The sequence below is a fragment of the Gorilla gorilla genome, chromosome 3 (assembly GCF_029281585.2).
Source record: "Gorilla gorilla gorilla isolate KB3781 chromosome 3, NHGRI_mGorGor1-v2.1_pri, whole genome shotgun sequence".
NCBI classification, from domain to species: domain Eukaryota; kingdom Metazoa; phylum Chordata; class Mammalia; order Primates; family Hominidae; genus Gorilla; species Gorilla gorilla.
In genome coordinates, this window is record NC_073227.2 from 102,404,660 (window position 1) to 102,410,799 (window position 6,140).

The window sequence follows — 6,140 nt, forward strand, 5'->3', positions numbered from 1 at the left end:
TTCAGACCTACTGAATCAAAAACTCAAGATGGGAGGAGGTAGGGACAAGCAAGCAGCAATGTGTGTTTTAACAACTTCCAGGTGATTCTGATGGATGCTGCCGTAGCGATTTTGCATTGATTTAATAAGACCGTATACTGTAAAGAATTGTAATTTCTAAAAAGCTATGCGAACATGAGCTAGTAGCATTTTGACTATTAATTATTGTGCTATTTAATGTAGCACTGCTCAGAATGAAATGGCCTCAGACCATTGTGCTGAAGAACCAGAGAGAATTCAGAAGAAATGATTCTGCTCTCAAGAGTTCTTCTGTCCCCTCCCTCTGCTGTCAGCTGTCATTTCTCACCGAGGTCAGTGAGTCCTGCTGCTATCATCTGCTGCGTTATACACACAGTAGTTCTGAGCAACCGCCTGAGGGCAATTCTGTCTTTCCTGTGGAATAAAGTCTCTAACCGTCTGCAGCTTCTAGCCTCCCTTACGACCCTTTTCCAACTCGTGTTCTGAATGTTTGAGGCCACCACCAGTCTGACCTCTGGGTAGGAGGAGATTTTATAGGATAATAACATATAGACACATCTTTTACATAGAAATATGTGTACATGTATAGCACCAAGCAGTGCCTGCTACCTTGTGCGTTCACAAGAAGAATTTTCAGTTGAAAAAATGAATGTGTGTGTTCATATCTCACAAAAGTGTGAGTATACTTCATCACTACACAACATATGCATGTAAAAGAGTCTTCACTTATATCCCCCAAATCTATTATAAAAAAATTTAAAAATTCAAAAAGTGTGAGGATATGGACAATATATGGTTTCACTCTGACATTTCCAGTTCCTGTGGATTATCATGAGACCAAAAAGTATGGTTTAATCAAACAAGTCTATAAACACTTCTGGGAAAACAACACAAAGGGCAAGAGCTGATGGGAAGCCACTGGCGTCGTCTCCCCGGGGAAAGTGCAGCACTTTATACATGTGCGGTAAACGAGGAGAAAGCTCTCTGAAGGATTAAAAGCACTAAATAAATGAAGGCGCTGCTATTATTGATATGATTCCATCCCTACTGGGTACAGCAACTTTGCTTATGGAGTGTGGAGCCTGTTAGCTCCAGGCACAGGGCCTCTCCCACCCTGAGGTCAGGGTCCCTTTGAGACCCTGCTCACTGGCTCGACTCCCAGGGCTGTCCTGTGCTGTCCTCTGCAAAGGGTGGCACCTCCCCTCCTCCCCTCACAGCCTGTAAGGGCAACCCACGTCCCAAGAGAAATGCTTGCTACTTGCCTCTGACCTTGGCTTACCTTCTGCCCCACCGTCTGCTCAATTTCCATAGCTTTCATTTGAGGCTTTAGGACTACATGACTGCCTCTTAGTCCATTGGCCACAGCCCCAAGCTTCACTCCCTGCATCTACAACAAAGAATCTTCATTCCTGTCACTACCTTGGCCTCCCTGTGGTGACCTTCATGTCAGGTGAACAAGCACACCCAGCCCTGCACCCTCCATGGTGGCTGAGCACTCATCAGCCCACTTTCCTTAAATCAATAAATTGCCCATCAGCCAGGCCCATGTCCCCTGAGTACAGCCAGACCGAGCCCCTAAGACAAGCCATCCCTGGCCTTCTACGTACTACTAACTCTGTTGTGTAGCGGTCAGCAGACAGTGGGTGCTCAATTAATGTTGCTGTCTGCATGACATGGTAAGAGTTTAGAATGCTGATTCTCAACTAAAATCGGAAATCTGCTTGGGGAAAGCAAGTCAACACTCTCCTGAAATAGTGATGCAATCAGCAGAAATTTTTACTACATCAATCAAAAGGGCTCACAGCAAGTAGTCAGTGAACCAAGTAAAGTGACCTTCGCACCCCCTCCCACTCCTGCCCCACTCTATATTCTTGTTAGCTACTGTTGATTGATGGCTTCCAGGAAAAGATGATCCATCACTGTTCAGACTAGTGAAGCTTCTGCCGCTACCTTCAGGTTAGTCCAGCATTTTGTAAAAGTGAGACTAAATATAAAGTCTGAAAAATGCCAACTCATGGGAAAAAAGAAAAACCTCAAAATAGCATGGTATTGCCAGGAATCCATGAAGCTAACATGGGTGGAAGATGGATAGATTTTTTAAAAAATATATGTAACAGTGTATGATGTGTTACAAACACATCACATCAGGAGGCCTGTGATAGGGTTTTCAATTCCATACTGGAAATTATTCACTACCAGAATAGTTACTAGGAAAATTCAGTGCCTAGGGCAAGTAACAGCTACCACTTAAATTGCACTCTTATTCATATCAGGCACTGTGCTAGCTGCTTTACATGGGTTATCCTATCCAGTTCTTATTTCCATGAAAGGTATGATATGGTTTGGCTCTGTCTCCCCATCCAAATCTCATGTTGAATTGTAATTCCCAATATGGGAGGTAGGGCCTGGTGGGAGGTGATTTGATCATGGGGGTGGTTTCTAATATTAGCACCATCCCTCTAGTGCTATCTCGTGATAGAGTTCTCTGTTGTTTGAAAGTGTATAGCACCTCCCCCTTCACTCTATCTTCCTCCTGCTCCAGCATGTAAGGCATGCCTGCTTCCCCTTCACCTTCTGCCATAATTCTTAAGTTGCCTGAGGTCTCACCAGAAGCAGAAGCCTGTACAGCCCGCAGAACCACAAGCCAATTAAACCTGTTTTCTTTCTAAATTACCCAGTCGTAGGTATGTCTTTATAGCAGCATGAGAACGAACTAATACAGCTAAAAATCTCTATTTTGCCAGTGAGGACTTGCTGTTGGTCACAGAGCTGATAAATGACAGAGCCAAATTTAACCTAATGGCAGTCTGACTCCAAAGCCCATACCCTCGTGATTCTACGTGCAATTCTTCTCCCTATCTCCCAAATTTCCAGAAAGGCAGAATCAGGTTTAAATGATCCTAGCTACAAAACTGAGAGGATGAGTCTGAAAACATATGTACTGGAAGTTGTGTGTGGGATGGGAGGGAGACAGCCTTGCTCTTTACATGGTATGACAGTCAAAATATGTCTAGACTGTAGAACACTCGGGAAAGACACAGAAATAGGCTTGAACAAATGAAAAGGCACATTGTGCTTCTTTTAGGAAAACTCAACATCATCAAAATGTCAGTTCTCCCTAAATGACTTTATGAATTTAACATAATCCCAATGAAAAAGACAGCCATACCTCGTTTTATTACACTTCACCTTATTGCACTTCTCAGATGCTACATTTTTAACATATTGAAGGTTCGTGGCATTTTTCCAACAGCATGTGCTCACTTCATGCCTCTGTGTCACATTTTAGTAATTCTCGTAATATTTCAAAGAATTCTTTATTATTATTATCTGTTATGGTGATCTGTGACCAGTGACCTTTGATGTGACTAATGCAATTGTTTTGGGGCGCCAGGAACCTAGCCCATATAAGACAATGAACTTAATCAATAAATGTTGTGTATGTTCTGATTGCTTCACTGATCAGCCATTTCCCCATCTCTCTCCTTCCTCAGGCCTCCCATTGCCTTGAGACACAACAGTATTGAAATTAGACCAGTTAATAACACTACAATGGCCTCTGTGTGTTCAAGCAAAAGGTAGAGTTGCACATCTCCCACTTTAAATCAAAAGCTAGAAATGATTAAGCTTAGTGAGGAAGGCATGTTGAAAGCCAAGACAGGCTGAAAGATAGGCCTCTGGTGCCAAACAGTTACCCAGGTTGCGAATGCAAAGGAAAAGTTCTTGAAGGAAATTAAAAGTGCTACTCCAGTGTACACATGAATGATAAGAATGTAAGCCTTCTTGCTGATCTAGAGAAAGTTTTAGTTGTCTGTGTAGAAGATCAAACCAGCCACAGCATTCCCTTAAGCCAAGGCCTAATCCAGGACAAGGCTCTAACTCTCTTCAATTCTACGAAGGCTGGGCTGGAAGAGGTGAGGAAGCTGAAGAAGAAAAGTTGGAAACTAGCAAAAGAGTAGAGGTTGATTCATGAGGTTTAAGGAAAGACGCGGTCTCAATAACATAAAAGTGGAAAGTGAAACAGCAAGTGCCAACATACAAACTGCAACAACTTATCCAGGAGATCTAGCCAAAATCATCAACGAAGGTAGCTATACTAAATAACACAATGCAAACGAAACAGATTTCTATTGGAAGAAAACACCATCTAGGACTTTTACAGCTAGAGAGAAGAAGTCAATGCTTGGCTTAAAAGTTTCAAAAGACAGAATGACTCGCTTGTTAGGGGCTAATACAGCAGGTTGAATTAGTAGGTTGAAGTTGAAGCTCATTTACCATTCCAAAAATCCTAGGGCCCTTAAGAATGATGCTAAATCTCTCAAAATGGAGGTAAAACCACTTCCGGGTCACCCCCAGCCCAACTCCAGCCATTGCAGCAGCCAGGGGGAGGAGGGCCATGATCCGAATGAACCAGAACAGTTGAGAAAACTGTTGATTGGTGGTCTAAGCTGTGAAACTGCAGATTTAAGAGAACATTTTGAGAAATGGGACACACTGACAGATTGTGTGGTAATGAGAGACCTCCAAACCAAACGTTCCAGGGGCTTTCATTTTGTGACTTATTCTTGTGTTGAAGAGGTGGATGCAGCCATGTGTGCTCGACCACACAAGGTTGATGGGCGTTTAGTGGAACCAAAGAGAGCTGTTTCTACAGAGGATTCTGTAAAGCCTGGTCTCTAACAGTGAAGAAAATTTTTGTTGGTGGTATTAAAGAAGATACAGAAAAATAGAATTTGAGAGACTGTTTTGAAAAGTATGGCAAGATTGAAACCATAGAAGTTATGGAAGACAGGCAGAATGGAAAAAAGAGAAGATTTGCTTTTGTAACTTTTAATGATCATGATACAGCTGATAAAATTGTTGTTCAGAAATACCACACTAATAATGGGCATAATTGTGAAGTGAAAAAAGCCCTTTCTAAACAAGAGATGCAGTCTGCTGGGTCACAGAGAGGTCGTGGATGTGGATCTGGCAATTTTACGGGTTGTGGAGGAAACTTTGGAGGTGATGGAGTTAATTTTGGCTGTGGTGGAAACTTTGGTGAAGAGGAGGCTATGGTGGTGGAGGTGGTGGCAGCAGAGGTAGTTATGGAGGAGGTGATGGTGGATATAATGGACTTGGAGGTGATGGTGGCAACTTCCCGCAGTGGTCCTGGTTATAGTAGTAGAGGGGGCTATGGTGGTGGTACACGAGGATGTGGAAACCAAGGTGGTGGATATGGTGGCGGTGGTGGAGGATATGATGGTCACAGTGAAGGAGGAAATTTTGGCGGTGGTAACTATAGTGGTGGTGGGAACTACAATGATTTTGGAAATTATAGTGGACAACAACAATCAAATTATGGACCCATGAAAGAGGGCAGTTTTGGTGGAAGAAGCTTGGGCAGTCCCTATGGTGGTGGGACTGGTGTTGGAAGTGGTGGATATGATAGCAGAAGGTTCTAAAAACAGCAGAAAAGGGCTACAGTTCTTAGCAAGAGAGAGAGTGAGTTGTCAGGAAGGCTGCAGGTTACCTTGAGACAGTCGTCCCAAATGCATTAGAGGAACTGTAAAAATCTGCCACAGAAGGAACGATGATCCATAGTCAGAAAAGTTACTGCAGCTTAAACAGGAAACCCTTCTTATTCAGGACTGTCATAGCCACAGTTTGCACAAAGTGCAGCTATTGATTAATGCAATGTAGTGTCAATTAGATGTATATTCCTGAGGTCTTTTATCTGTTGTAGCTTTGTCTTTGTCTTTTTCTTTTCATTACGTCAGGTATATTGCCCTGTAAATTGTGGTAGTGGTACCAGGAATAAAAAGGAATATTTAACTTTTCAATATTTGTGTAGTTCAGTTTTTCTACATTTTGGTACAGAAACTTTAACAAAATGCAGTTTTGAAGGTGTTTCCTTGTGCGTTAACAAGAAGGTCATTGTTAATTATTATTTTGTATGAATGTTGCTAAAGTTAACTGTAAAGAAACACCTGCTGACTTTCAGTTTAAGGGGAATCTGTTCTCTCCATTTCCAAACCATGATATGAATGGGTGCTGACATGTGGAGAGAATAGATATCTGTATGTTTGCAATGTATGTTTTAGATAAATAGGATTGGGTATTTAAATCAGCATTTGTGAATT

At 42.2% G+C, this 6,140-nt stretch overlaps 1 pseudogene; it reads left to right on the forward strand.

Annotated features, from left to right (window-relative positions):
- Positions 1-4,341: 4,341 nt before the first annotated feature.
- On the forward strand, positions 4,342-5,462 carry LOC101140354 (heterogeneous nuclear ribonucleoprotein A3-like; annotated as a pseudogene).
- The last annotated feature ends 678 nt before the right edge of the window (positions 5,463-6,140 follow it).